This window comes from Oxyura jamaicensis, chromosome 1, assembly GCF_011077185.1.
Source record: "Oxyura jamaicensis isolate SHBP4307 breed ruddy duck chromosome 1, BPBGC_Ojam_1.0, whole genome shotgun sequence".
Taxonomy (NCBI): Eukaryota; Metazoa; Chordata; class Aves; order Anseriformes; family Anatidae; genus Oxyura; species Oxyura jamaicensis.
In genome coordinates this window covers 11,602,834-11,618,073 of record NC_048893.1, presented here as the reverse complement: position 1 = coordinate 11,618,073, position 15,240 = coordinate 11,602,834, and the positions used below count along the sequence as shown (strand labels likewise).

At 37.6% G+C, this 15,240-nt stretch overlaps 1 protein-coding gene and 1 long non-coding RNA gene across 17 annotated transcripts in view; both read right to left on the bottom strand.

Annotated features, from left to right (window-relative positions):
• MAGI2 (membrane associated guanylate kinase, WW and PDZ domain containing 2) overlaps positions 1–15,240 on the bottom strand; it is a 775,806-nt gene that overhangs the window by 363,902 nt on the left and 396,664 nt on the right. The window lies entirely within an intron of this gene.
• LOC118179006 lies at positions 1,650–5,372 on the bottom strand. The gene is made up of 2 exons (XR_004756351.1): positions 3,945–5,372; positions 1,650–3,165 (listed from the first exon to the last, which is right to left on the bottom strand). It is a non-coding gene; the product is annotated as an uncharacterized LOC118179006 (long non-coding RNA).

The window sequence follows — 15,240 nt, the reverse complement described above, 5'->3', positions numbered from 1 at the left end:
TCTATTCTATTCTATTCTATTCTATTCTATTCTATTCTATTCTATTCCATTCTATTCTGTTCTGTTCTGTTCTATTCTATTCTATTCTATTCTATTCTATCCCACTCTGCTCTACTCCGCTCTACTCTGCTCTAAAGTAAAATTTATGACAGTGATAAAAGGACTTTAGGGTAGATGTTTTTTTCTAATACTGCAATTAAGAGGAGAACAGATCTAAAGCCAAGATGAAGGTTCTTTCTGCACTTCATTGACCAAATTCTGTCCACATCAAATTCAAATCCTTCCAGTTTTTTTTCTTATACCTCCTATTCTCAAGAGAGAATAATAGTAGGACAATACTGGGTACCAACATAAACAAGAAGTCTCCTATTGATCTGTAATTACATGTAAGTTCTTTTAATACTCTGTATTTGATGAACTGTTCAGTGAACATACTTTTATGTTCATGCATGTACATACATACAAAGCCTCTGAAAAGCTAAAGATATTAAAAGTGAAATTCTGATTCTACACATCATAAAATGTCTGACATTTTCCATTGAAACTTTGCATGAAAGGTAACAATTCCATACATATTCATTAATTTGGAAGCATTCAAAGTACATCTATTTAGAAATTGTGATTTCAATACAAGTACTTTAACAGATTGTATTTTATGTATATATCATTTTATGACATAAGGAACTACATTTAACTGTGGAAAAACTCTGCTCTGTGTAATTTGCATCCTTATGTCCTATTATAGATTTTCCTATTTGGATTTCCATCTGGTCTTCAATATCCTTCTAAGTTTATGACTTTAATGAGATTATCTTGGCTTTACATACCTATAATTTTATTACTATTTGGAATTAGCATTACCTGCTTACCTATCCATTACTCTGTACTCTTACTTTCTCAGCATAACAATGAATAATGTTTGGATAATGTCGCTACAGAACAAACAAAATGAATAGAAGTAAAATAATCTCGTTCCAGAGAATCTCTAATTAGGAAATATGGTTAATGCCAATATTTTTCTTAACCATCCACACCCTTTTCCAAAAACAAACAAACAAAAAAAAACAACAAAACAAACAAAAAAACAACAGTAGTTGTTCAGGGTTTTCAATGAAAAATTATGATCCAGGATTTGTGGACCTCTTGTTTAATTTTGCCACAAGGTTATAATATAACCTTGAGCATAGCAAACTCTTTGTGTCTTTGGGAAACTAAAAACAATATATTCCCATCTCTAGGGATGTCAGTATGCAAGATATGTTAATAGACTACTTTGAACACTTAAACATTATATAGCTACTATGCATAAATATTGGTAGGAATAATTTAATGTTTCTGCTTTGAAAAGTTTATAGGAATATAAGTTTAAAAAAAAAAGTGCTAGGTATACAATGAAGATGCAAAATATTTATCTGCATTTCTGTTTGTATATGTAGTGCAGGAGCTTACTGAAAGAGTTATTGAATACAATCCACTCTTCCTGTAGATACTGAGATCCTATTCACTTTCATAAGGCTACTAGCTTTATATAAAATTCAGGTTTTAACCTTACTATATGCTCTGAAACACTGGTCTAGCACCTTTGAGTAATAAGGCACATCTTCCAATTTCCAGCCAACATCTGTTCATGGCCAATTTATTCCCATTTGCTCTTGTGCCAAGATTGTTCTTTCAGTGAAGTATCTCTTTTATCACCTTTGAGTTTGCACCTTGAAACAAAGTGATCATTTATCAACACTTCATTTTTTCTTTGTTTCAAGATTTTTTTTCTCTCTCACTATTTTTTTTCTTTCCCCCATAAAATAGTTTCCTAACACATCCAGTAGCAGGATATCCTTCTCTGTTCCTAACACAGTTCAAATTTATCTTGTTAAATATTCATGACCACCACTGTGCATAAAATTCCTGACATGGTCTCACCAATTTAACTCGTCCATGCTGTTTTCTGTCCTCTAATGTTTCAAGCTGATTAGCTTCTCAATTATACCAGAAATATTTAGTCAAAAGCAATGTTATATTTTTTATTAGATAACGTTATGTTCCATCTCACTCATACACTTTTATGATATTTTATTCACTATTTGTACTAAAAATTCATCTATCTTCTGTACTTTACACTAACATCATTAAAGAAAATATTGAACACAGTTTGTCTGAATAATGATACATGTTAGCTGTATTAAAAACATCCCTTTTCGGTCAATAGTGTCCTTTTAACAAAGCCTGCTATTGTTACCTAGAGTCTTTTATGGTCTACTAACCCACATTTCTTTTATTAATCCTCATTTTCTAAGGTTTACTTAATAATTTCTTATGTGATACCATTTTAAATGCTCTTCTGAAATCCTGACAAATTAAATTTTCTTTGTTTGTAGAAAGCTATTTTCTTTATTATTATTTATTATTATTATTTCAGAAAATTAGTCATCTCATAAAGAAAGAGACAACCTTAGCATGATCAACCTTAGTCAACCCATGGTGCATTTCTCACTTAACTACCATGTCCCTAATTATTCTTTCTTTCAAAATTTGTTCAAAGGTCTTGTATGCACTTGAGGTCAACCTCCTCTACATTCCAAGTCTTGTCTATATTGAAATCCAGTAGCTCTTCATTTCATTTGACTTCACTAATTAGTTTTCTTAATCTTTCAAAGTCTTCCTTTTCCAAAATTAAAGTCTTTAGTTAAAGACCTATTTTTGTTTATCCTTCCATTTAATTTAAACTGAATAAACTCATGAACATGCAGTCTGTTTTCCATATGAACTTCGGTAATACATTGCTGGAAATAAGCTCAAGACAATCAGCTCTTGTTGCTCTGTTGACTCTTGGATGACAAAAGCAGAGTAGCTGGAACTTACTGGTATTAGCAAGGACAGGCAATTATGGGAGTCTGCAATGGTCTATAGTGACCAAATTCTCCGTAGTTTTCATGTTTCTCATTGACATAATTTTACTTTTCTATGTCTCAGTCTGACCACAAAAGCCTACTGATGAGCTATAATATAATCCAGACAAGATCTCTTCTCATACTTCCAGAAACAGTTTTGTACAGAATTATATCCTCTACTCTTCCGCTCTTATTTTTTCTAACATTTCTGACATACCATGCTATTGCACACCCTTCCCCTTTTATGCCTACTGATCTCATTCAGTGTTATTAATTTCTTTCTATCTGTACACATCCCCTCATCTTCTCGTATTTCTTTATCTATTAATGCCATTTATCATATACTATATTAAAATCAGTCTTGAAAGTTACATTTTTTTTTTCTTCAAACTTATTTCATGCATGTTGTGTTTTAACATGACTGTCAGCTAAACACCATACACTAACACCCCTCCCTCCCCCTCAAAATGAGAAGCTGAAAAGTCCTTGGCCTTGTGTAAGCACTGCTCTGCAACAATTAAAACATCAGCGTGTTATCAACATTACTCTCATCCTAAATCCAAAACACAACATCATACCAGCTAATAGGAGGAAAAATATCACAGTTGAAAACAGGACAAGTAACAAATTCTGAGGCCTCTGTTCATTTTCATGTTCTTATAATGTTTCCAACCTTCTTTCCCAGGAATTGGAAAGATGTAACAGATGGAAAACAAAACAAAACTAAAAAAGTTTCCACTGATGTTTGTCTTAATCATGGTAAAGTGCTGTTTTCTTGCAGTGAAATAGCATTGTTATGTCAGAGGTAAATGAGCTAGCAAAAATCATAGAAAGGTAAATTAAGTACTTGTTAGAGTCATCAATTAATTTATTATTTAGCAGTCATTAATTTATTACCATTTTGTACCCTCTTGTCTCAAAATTATTAATTTCTTGCAGAACTATTGATGAGGTTTTTCTTAAAAGTAAGACGAGGTTTGTAGCATGCACTGAAAAACTTCTGACTTAAACTTAATTCTCTATGCTCAAATAATCTTATCAAACAGGAATTATAACTCTTATCCACAACAGATCTTGTCCATCACTAATATAGATAAATATATAGCACAGTATTTGGTGTTTATGTCATATGTTATGTCTCTCACCCTCTACAAAAGATGAAGATAAGTTTGTATTTTCTTGATTTATGTGTATCTGACTATGCTCATTTTGTCTCCTAAAACAAGGTAGGAATTACCTCTTAAAATATATGGACATTTCAGGGTGACTATTATGGATATAATAACATTCTGATATACTTAGACATCTAAAACTAAAAGGACACAGAAGGAAACAAAACTTTTGAAATTATTATATTTTTAAAAGAATATTATAAAGAAATAAACATTAATGGTACAGACTCCAACTACAAAGTACCATGCATCAGAAGCTTACAAAGGCTTCACATTTAATTTGACTTTTTTCTTTCTTTTCTCAAAATAACTGATTTCTTATAAATTGATCACTAAAGCCAGTGAAGGTTGCTGTTTGTTAAGGAAAGTGCTTATAACTTAATTTTAGACTGAAGGAGTGAGCATGTGACACAGACTTTGATCTTATTTTTATTGATGGTCAAGTGTCATTTCACTATATTCTTATACTAAATGTTTTACAGTGTGGGTTGTGATAACCATGCATATTAAATTACTTTTGAATCACAGTCTTACTCAGCCACTTCATTTTAATGAATGTATTTTTGGGAAAATAGTTACTGCAAATAAGCCAGTTTCATTATGCTCAGAAAGCCTTCTGTACCCTGTATTTTCAGCAATCTCACTGACCCAGAATGCATTCCTCAGTATGCCAGTGTGAAAGCGAGCCATCATGACAACATGACTCCAGACATCCTTGTTTCCATTCTGACTCTTTGCAGGTGCCCTTCAAAGATATTTTAGAAGTTGTTTCTTAAAAAATAAGGACTTTCCTGAACTGGACTGGACTTAATATTGAGTAGAGTGAAAAAACAAACATTAGATCTCAGTTGTAGTGCTTCTGAACCTTAAAAGCGTATAGAAAATAACAAATATATTGAATCTTTCTGTTCAGAGAAAGGAGCTTATGGAGGAGGTAAAGGTGCCTGTGCATTTGCCTCCTAACCAGGCTGTTTAAATAGTCTATCAACAACAGTTAGTCTTCTCCAAAATAATCATGACATCCATTTTCAACTCTGGTATCTTGAAGAGTCCTTAACATTATCTTTGTCAAGACTGCCTTCTGTAAGGCAGCAAGAGCAGCAGCTCAAGGAAGGTCCCATTGCTTCTCCAGCTCTGTCTGCAGGGCATCAAGAAGAACTTTCTAAGGAAGGGTAGAGGTGAACTGCAGCACCTTTGTGCCAGAAATTGGGATGTCTTTTTTGCAAAATGCTTCACAACAGCCCATTCAGGAAGTTCAGTTTCAGAAAATAAAAATGGTCAGGGCAATCTGACAGGAGACCTAGTGCCCTGAAAAATAATGTGCCAGAAAACATTTAGACTAACACTTCAAAATTTTCCAGGAAGAGGTAACACTCCCATACAGACTTATGACTCTATTCCCCAGTCCTTTAAGAAGTATCACCAGAGACTAAGATTCCTGTTCACAATTTTCCCCACTTTCCGTAAAAGACCCTCTGTGAACTGCACTAGTGTCTATCACTGTATTTATTATTTCAGCTTCTCGAAAGAGGCTTGGGTACAGTTACCCAGTTTGCCATGAAGTGGTTTAATATTGAATCTAAATAAGTAAACTACAGAAACTAAATATAAGGGATGGTAAGGAAGTGCAAGCAATGACAGGTTTCAGGAACATTTCTAGGGACAGCTAAGGTTTATTTTAGGGGGCTTTCAGGCAGCAAATACATTCACAATCTTGCATTTTTTCATGCAGTATAAACTAAGGGGAAAAATGGATCTATGTGTTCACATCATTCAACAATGCAATGTGAATTGCAAATGTTATTTGTCATCAGACACAAGACTGATTAACTGAGTGGACCTGGCAAGGATCCATGCCTATAAAATATGGATAACATCTACTTTAAACAGATTTCAAAAAGCCAAAAATATCTGGAAAGTTTAGGAGCACTTTAGGAGCACAGATTAAAAAGTGTTACAAGCTGATTACAAATTCTTAGAATGACCTATTAAAATATCTCTTAAAAGTACATTTCTGTTATTAAAAACACACAAACACACCTAATACAATATACCTTTGTGTAAGTTAGTGTTGATAAAGCTGTTGAATACAGAACAATCATATTCAAAAAATGATGAGAATTTACCAAACATTTAAAACATCAAGGACTCAGATGCTATTTACAAGAAGTAAAATAAACCATCAGTATTATTTAGCATATAATAATCTTCATATTGGTAATAAATGTTACACTTGTCTTCAGTGCATTCCCTTGTACTTTGTAAATGTCACCAAGGACACCAGATTATTCTAACAAGAAAGGCCTGTGCTAATAAGTAACTGATTACCAGAATAACAATTTCATAATTGGTAGGCCATCTATTCAAGCAATCAAAACAGATTAGCAAACAATGTAATTCCCTAAATAGAACTATTCTATTTTTCACTTTAAAACAAAACAAAACAAAACAATAACAACAACAAAAGCCTCAAATAATAAAGCTAATTTGGTCAGTCTGTTTTTTTTTCTTTCTTTCTTTTTTTTTTTTTTTTTTTTCTCTCCATAAAATCAATAGTAATAAAAGGTGACTTGAAAGCAATTTATAAGGTCTTGTTTAGGTAAAGTAACTTAAATATTTTCTTTTGTGAGTAGTCCTTCTCAGTGGAATATTTGCCTTTTCAGGGATACTGTCATACTACATTTGAAACCTGTTGCTAATGGTACATTTTTATATCAGGAAGGAAATATGCACTTTTTCAGATACTCTTAATATGAAACAGCAGAAACACCCCCCTGGTACATTGCTGTTGTGCTGTATTCTGAATAATAATAACTTCACCTATCCCTGCTAGCTTCCCACCTCTCCCACTGGCAAAATTCCCCAGTTCCACATTTTGGCTGTTTAAAGAACACAATGTCTTTCCCTGCGAGGCAACTGTGTAAGAATACGGGCTTCAAGGCAGATTTTTGATCTTACTAACTCCAGTATAAATGATATGTTACTTTCTTGACCATGGCAGATTTACAGTTAGCTGAGATTAGAATCAAGACTGAAAACACTTCTGGTTTGGGTTGGGATGGTTAGTCAGAAGTGCTCATTTCTCCAAGCCGAGAATGGGTTGGAGCACTGGCACAGATTGCCTAGAGAGGCTGAAGCTGCCTGGATAAGGACATGCGCTGGGTGGTCCTGCTTGAGCAGGGGCTGTGGACCAGATGACCTCTAGAGGTGCCTTCCACCCTCATCCACCCTTTGATTCTGCAGTGACTGCTCGTGGTCTTTCAGTCAGTGCTATCCTGTAATTACAGACAGATTCCACATCTAAGCCAAAATAATGTCAGAAACACTGCAAAGGGAAAGCCTCGTATCGGTTTCCTGTTGCTGGGAAAGGAAACAAATCTGTACCTCTACCACCCACGAGTCAGTGTCAATTATCTTTGTCAAGTCTTTCTTAGGCCACTGTTCTAGGCAGTGCTTTTGACCCACAAGCCAAAGCTGTTTTGACTTCCAAAGACAGAAAAAAATCCACAAGCAAATAATTTTACCTTTCTGTGTCCTTATATTTCCGAGATACTTCCCCCTGCCACACAGTCCAGAAGGCCTTTGCTACAGACCAGGCCCATTAAAGCATTATGATGAAATGAGACATTTGAAGTGGTGGGAAAAAGCTGAGCTTGAGCAGTCCTATTTCAGTGTACAACTCAAATGTGGCCTTGGTCACTCCTGCCCTTTTGTTAACATAAGCTATCATGGGATCATTATACAGGATGAAATGTCCACCTATTTCAGAGCCAAATGACAGGAACCAGGGATCTGCAACCCTCCCGTCTTGAAAAGAAGAAAATGTGTTACAGTGTTCTCTCTAATAAATGCAGGCATTTTACAGAATTACAGAATCAGAGAAATCACAGAATGGTTGTGGTTGGAAAGGATCTCCAGAGATCATCTAGTCCAACATCCCTGCTCAAGCAGGGTCACCCAGAGCATGTTACACAGGATCGCATCCAGACAGGTTTTGAATATCTCCAAAGAAGGAGACTCCACAGCCTCTCTGGGCAGCCTGTTCTAGTGCTCTGTCACCCAAACGCTAAAGAAGTTCATCATATGGTGGTGAAACCTCCTGTGTTTCAATTTATACCCATTACCCCTTGTTCTATCACTGGCCAACACTAAGAGTTTGGTCCCATCCTCTTTACATTGTCCTCTCAGGTATTTGTAGCAGTTGATAAGATCCCCTCTCAATCTCCTCCTCTCTAGGCCAAGCAGTCCTGAGTCTTTCCTCATATGACAGATGCTCCAGTCCCCTAATCATTCTCATGGCTCTATTTCACTTCTTCAGACATCTGTTCTGAAACCCACCAGCTAAATCAGGAACAATTATTAATGTAATACATCTAACTTAGAGCATCTACAGCATCCAACACCTAACTCAGAAATAATTATTTAAATTCAAACAACAGGGATTTGGTTGAAACAAAATGGAAATCTCTTTCTGCCGTCTTCCCCTGCAGTGTATTCCCAAGGACAATTATTAACTGTCAGCTGAATGCAAATACACAACAGACGGTAGCCTAATGCAGACAGACAGCACTTTCTTCTGGATCACCTTTCAACCCAACTCTGAGCACCGAATTGCTTTATGATTTCCAGTTATGGCATTGCAACTACAAAATTATGACTTTGCCTGCTGATTCTCTCTCTCAAGATCCACAGAAGTTCCCATCAGATTTCTCCCTTAATTCCCCATTTGGAAAGAACAGGTTGGCCTATTAGAGAGTCCTTCAAAAGTTTTCTTGACCAAAGAGCTGTAGCCTGAAAGTCAGAAGTCTCTGCCATACTACAGGAAGAGAGAACGTCCCCAAGGGTAAATTACCCAACATTCTGATGCTTCTCTGAAGTATCAAAACCAACCAAATATACACCACCAACAACTTTAGTAAATGAAAGAAAACCAAGCATGGCATGCCAGAGCTTGTCAAACACTTCTGCCAGTTAGCTCTAAGAGAGAATTTGAAGTTAGCTAAGTAGCAGAGAATGAAAATGAAAAACCAATGCTCTCTCTGTTTGGGGGCCTTTATTATCTACTGCAATGGTCTGCCCAAGAACTTGTCTCTAAGGACACCAAGTTTTTTCTAGGAGAGGTTATGCACCAACAAAAGATTCTGCCCGGGGGGGTCTCTGTCTGATCTATTTGGGTAAGGAAAGCCAGGATGCTGACTTGGTTGTCTTGGTTTCTGTATGTCCACAGATGGAGACAGTAACCTGGCAACTGTGGACTGATTGTGTGCTCATAATGCAGACAGGCAGGTTTAAAGGTGGTGCCTCTTCCTGTGGTCCTCACTTCTTGAAAGTGCGACTGTGACAGATGAGGTATGGTGAGGATTTTCTCAGATGTATACTTTGAATTGTGTATCAAGCTTCTTGTTCGTTAGTCAAAAGAGACCAGTGAATAAGAGAATGTTTAAATTTGTCTTCCTTTAAACAGACACGTTAAGAGTGCAGCAGTGTCATGAGAGGAAAACTCAACTGAGAAGAGCCCAGAGGTAAGATTAGCTCCTTGCACAAGTTCATGCATTTTTTTGGACATAGGTTGTCTAGCTCGAAGCCTGATACTGTTCATGTGATAAATGGGCAGGAGGGGGCAAAGGAAAAAAAAAAAAAAAAAAAGAAAGAAGAAAAAAACAACAACAACAACAAAAAAGATGTAGATACTTGAGGCTCTGCTTGGCTCTGCTTACCTGAAGAAGAAACTGCAAGCTCTTCAAGTGATGCTGTGAGAAGCTAGCTCTCATGTGCACATTCAGGGAGTCTTTAGTGGAGAAAAGCTCCTCTAGTAATGTGGCCAGTTAATATTAGTCACCAGACGGAAGAACTGAAGTGGCTTCCAGTCCTCTCTCTCACATCCCCCTTCCTCCCTTCCCAGCATCGCCATAAACTAAGGGCTCGGATGCTTTTTGTTCTGTCCCTTCCTCTGGGTCCTGGGGTCTGGGCTGCAGTGGTTTGGAAAACACATTGGCTTGAGTGAGTCACAGCCTTCCTGGGCAACATGTTGGTCCTTTTCTCATAATGTACATGTGTTGTCTGCTCTCGCCTTCATTTAAACAAGATAGCTTTACAAGTGGCCAGCAAAAGTTAAAAAGTGCAGTCAGCAAAGGTAGTGTGAAATGCTAAAGACCATTGAAGCCCAACTCCAAATCTCTTTGGCTTTTCTTATTCCCCCAATTTTCTTCCCACTTTTTTTTTTTTTTTTTTTTTTTTTTTCAAATCCCAGGAATCAATTACTGACAGTTTCAGACACGTAGTCTTCATCGAGTATTTTATTTAAGAATGAATTGCTATAAGCGAGCTGTAGTGATTTAAATGACCATGAGCAGGTAAGGATATGGCTTAAAGTCAGCTTTAGGCCTAAATCCAAATTCATTGCTGGCAAGTGTAGATGTCAAAATAGAATTTCCTTCATGAGTACCCTTGGATTGTAGAAATCTAGCTCTTCTCCTGTACTCTTCAGTAAAATACTGCAGACAACTCAAATCCTGGTTAAGTATTTGTCTCAAAAAAAAAGCAAGCAAAAAAAGAAAAAGTTCTAACAACCCAACACTGCAGACAGAAGCTCAGCCTGAAGTACAAGCTATGTCATCATGTACCTACTGGTACAGGGTATGATGGAGCTGTCTGATTTGACCCTGCAAAAGGGTTCTGTGATGCCCCTCAAGGAGAGGTGGGAGTCTGCAAGTGCCATGAGACCCAGCCTGAAGCTCCGACGCCCACCAGCCCCACAGTCCCCAGCAACAATGAAAAGCAGCTGCAGCAGCACCATGGAGAAAGGCCCAGGAGACTGCAGGAGGGCAGACGTATTCAAGGAGGAGCCCCTGGGTGGCAGTTGCCAGATTGAGCCCTTCTCCATCACTGTGAAGAAGCTGAGGAGCCACTTTGAGACCCTGGGTGACAGGAGAGTGCAGGAAGGTTCTGCAGTTGAAAATGATTCCCACAATATCCCACTTGTGGTTCTAGTACTTTTGGAAACATGAAGAAAGCATGTGCAACTATGCCAAATAACCTTGTTTTGCAATGAGACCACAGCACATGGAAAGTACAAGATACTGCCAAGCATGATGGTGTGCTGAACTATCAGCTAAGCAGCACATGGATTCACAATTCACAACCTGCACTGCCACAGAAATTTACCCTAGAGCCTTCTGAAGAACACTACTGCCGGAACAGCAACCCCTTCCAATATGCTGCCTCTTCATATCCTTTCTGCCCCCTTAAAACCTTATCTGTGTCCCACCAGTAGCTTCTAACTCGCATCCCCTCGATGTCTTCCAACAGGAAAGTGAGAGAAGGCACAGAAATACTAAAGGACACAAAGCATATTTTCACCATCTCTGAAAATCCTAGCGAGAAGTTGTAGCTCAACCATCTTATTATCAGGAAAGAGAGGAATTATGCTGGCTTGGTACAATGCTCAAACAACAAAGGTCTCTATGCTAGAACATCAGGTCAGGGCACAGGAAGCACGCTCCTTTCTCTTACTGTAAACTAAGCCAGAGAAATTCCCATTAGTCAGGGTGCAAATCTGGGAACAGAATGACTCTGATTCAGCACTAAGCCTAACCAGCCATCATCTCTGTCTATACTGCTGAAGGCTTTCCTTGTTTTTGGTCTCTAAACGTGTATTTTCTCTTACCAGGTTCCCAGACGAAGGAAGCATTGTGCCAACTGAAAAGCACAATGTATTGTGCTACTTCCAAAATCAAGGCCATAAACGTGATCATCAGAAAACACCAAGATGGTGTAAGAAGGCCACATCACCAAGGAGCTGGTCTGCCAACTCAGAAGGCTCAAACAAGTGAAGTCTGTGTGGTCCAGATGCTCCCTAAGCATCAGAAGCCACAGACGAGAGAGCCATTGTGCCAGCCAAAAAACAAAATCAATTGTGTGGCTTCCATAGTTAAAGCTATCAATGAAATCCATAGGAATCTTAAACTAGATTCTCAAATATGTCCAAAACATGCAGGAACCACTTTTCCAGATGAAAATGTGCAATGTCTAGAAAGAACAAAATCTGAAGAAGTGAATGAAGGTACAAGACGCACCGTCAAGAAAAGAAAGAGAATCGCAAGGGATAACCAACAGGATAGTAATGGGAATGTGCAAGTGGAAAAACCCAGCCGAAAGAGCATGAATGTGAGTCAGCATGACTTACAGTCCACATGTTGTGCAGAAAGCACAACGGGCTTACAATAAAAAACTAAAATAATACTAACAGATTTGTCTTAACTTTTGCTGCCTGTCTCTCTTCTGAGGAGTCTCAGCAGTCTTTTACCATCTTTCCTTTCCAAAGGCAACTATCTTAAGTGAGGTGATTTTAGTTGATTATTATATGTTCCTAAGTAGATAAAGCAAGATAAAGCTGATAAATATAAATATACACCCCAAGGAAAAGACACATACTAGTAAAGTCTTTTCAGATGTTTTGCTTCCCAGGTTGAAAGGAAAAATGAGCAATGTATGAACATTCAAGTTCCTAAGGCATATCTCAAAATCAAACAAAAGCTCCACTCTACTACTACTACTCCACTACTAACAAAAGGGGGGGGTAAGGGGGGGAGGAGGGAAAAAACAACTAACCAATCAAAAAACAACTAACCAAAAAAAAGATTCAGATAGCTGTGTAGAGGAGAAAAGAAGGAAAAAAAAAAAAAAAAAAAAAAAAAAGGGGGAGAAAATTAATCAGATAAACTGAAAAACTCAGAAAAGTGAGAACATTCCCATAAGCTTCTGCCTTTATCCCTGGAGAAACCATCTCACCCATTCACCAATCTCATTGTTAAAAGAATTTGCTTTAAGACTTTGTTATCACAATTAGCTTTTCCATCATAACTTGTATTTTTCTTATTTATTTACTCAGCACAAAGCCGCAGTAAGGTTTATGCTTAGTTTACAATTGACCTAACCTTTTTGAACATGCCCAGACAACAGGAAATTGGTTTCTCTGGAAACAGGAGCTACATGAAATCTTTCAGCACTTGTGTTTATTTAAAGCTGTTCCCACATACGCAACAAAGAGGCACCAGACCTTCAGCACGATTCAACTTTACCAGGCAAGGTAATGAAGGAGAGCACTGACAGTGACACACCAGGCTGGTAAAATTAATTGGTACAATTTGGATGTGAACAAAACAAAACAAAGTAACTCTTTGTCAGGGAGTACAAAGGTTAGACAAGGGGGAATGGCTTTAAACTAAACCAAATTAAAAAAAAAAAAAAAAAAAAAAAAAAAAGGTAGATTTAAAATAGACATTAGGAAGACATTCTTTACTTTGAGGGTAGTGAAACAGTGGAACAAGCTGAGCAGAGAAGCTGTGGGTGCCCCATCCCTGGAAGTGTTCAAGGCCAGGCTGGATGGGGCTTTGGGCAACCTGGTCTGGTGGGAGGTGTCCCTGCCCATGGCAGGGTGGCTGCAACTCAGTGATCTTTAAGGTTCCTTCCTACCCAAACCATTCTATGATTCTAGGACTCTATGAAATATAAATCACTCAGTCTACATATAAAATCATTTAGTAGTCATACTAACAAAGAAAGTCACAGTAAAAATCTGGGAGACATTTATACTGTTCATCATAAAAATGTAATGCTATATTTTTGATGATATGGAGGCAGCATGGTCACACATGCTGAACGCCTCTTGTCCTAGTTTTGGTTAGGACAGAGTTAATTTTCCTCCTAGTAGATGGTAGGTGCTATGTTTTGGATTAGGATGAGAAGAGTGCTGATAACATGCTGATATTTTAATTGTTATGGAGAAATGCTTACACTAAGCCAAGGACTTTTCAGCTCCTCACTCTGTCCTGCCAACAGCCAGGCTCAGGGTGCAGCAAGAGCTAGGAGGGGACAAATCCAGGACAGCTGACCCAAACTGGCAAAAGGGGTATTCCATACCACCTGACATCATGCTAAACAATATATAGGGGTGGCTAGCCAGGGTGGGGGGGCAGCTGCTCGGGGATAGGCTGGGCATCGGTCAGCAGGTGGTGAGCAATTGCATTGTGCATCACTTGTTTCATACACACTGTTACTATTATTATTATTATTATTATTTCTTATCTTAATAAACTGTCTTTATCTCAACTCACAGGCTTCACTTTCCTGTTTCTCTCCCCGATACCAGAGAGGGAGAGGGGAGGGTGAGCGACCGGCTGTGTGGTGTTTAGCTGCCGGCCAGGTTAAACCACAACAGCTCTTTATATGAAAACAGTCTTTCAGCACCTGCTAGGACTAATCAAACTGGATGAAAATATTCAAGCCAAACTGAAGACTTTCTAATTTCCCATTATCCCAATTTTTATATTTTAACGAGCACAGTGTGAGAGCTTATCTTGGATATAGCAGACATGGGGTGAAAGTGATACCAATATTGCACTCCACTTCATGCTTTCAGGGAAGTTAACAGTCCCAAAATAGGCATGTCAGAAATAAAATGTATTCCAGTTTCTCCGGTACTGCCAACCACAGAGTGGCATTAACATAAATATCTGCTGAGGGTGCATTAGGACAAAGACTGTGAATAGCAGTGGTTGAGGAACCAGCATACTAACATTTCTGTTACTTCTGTTTCTGGTAGAACAATAACTGTTAACAAAGATGTGCGCAGAAAGCAAGGATAGCAATATCTTAATATATGTTTGCTAAATGAAAAAAAAAAAAAAAGAAAAAAAAAGAAAAAAAAAATAGAGTCAGAACTTTGATTCCTCACTTCTTCAGCATTTCTTAGCAGATAGCAAGTTTCCTGATAAAAATCCACCATCTATGTGCTTAAATCTCATTGTTCCTATATTGTCTATGATCATGAATGCTTAGAGATCTTTATGGTGTCTTCATGTTCAAATTAGAACAGCAGACCAGAGCATGGCAGCAGAGGAGATAGATGAAGCCATCCCTCCCCATGCTTTCCCACAGGATGGAAGGAAAGTTACAGTTTTTGAATAGAGTAGGCAGAAATAGTCGTATTTCAGTTAGTGAAGCGAAAACCATAGTACTGAGAGTGAGGAGTTATATTAATTAGGATTTTATTTTATTTTATTTTATTTTATTTTATTTTATTTATTTATTTATTTATTTATTTATTTATTTATTTATTTGGAGGAGGCAAAGGAGAAGAGAAGAGAAGAGAAGAGAAGAGAAGAGAAGAGAAGAGAAGA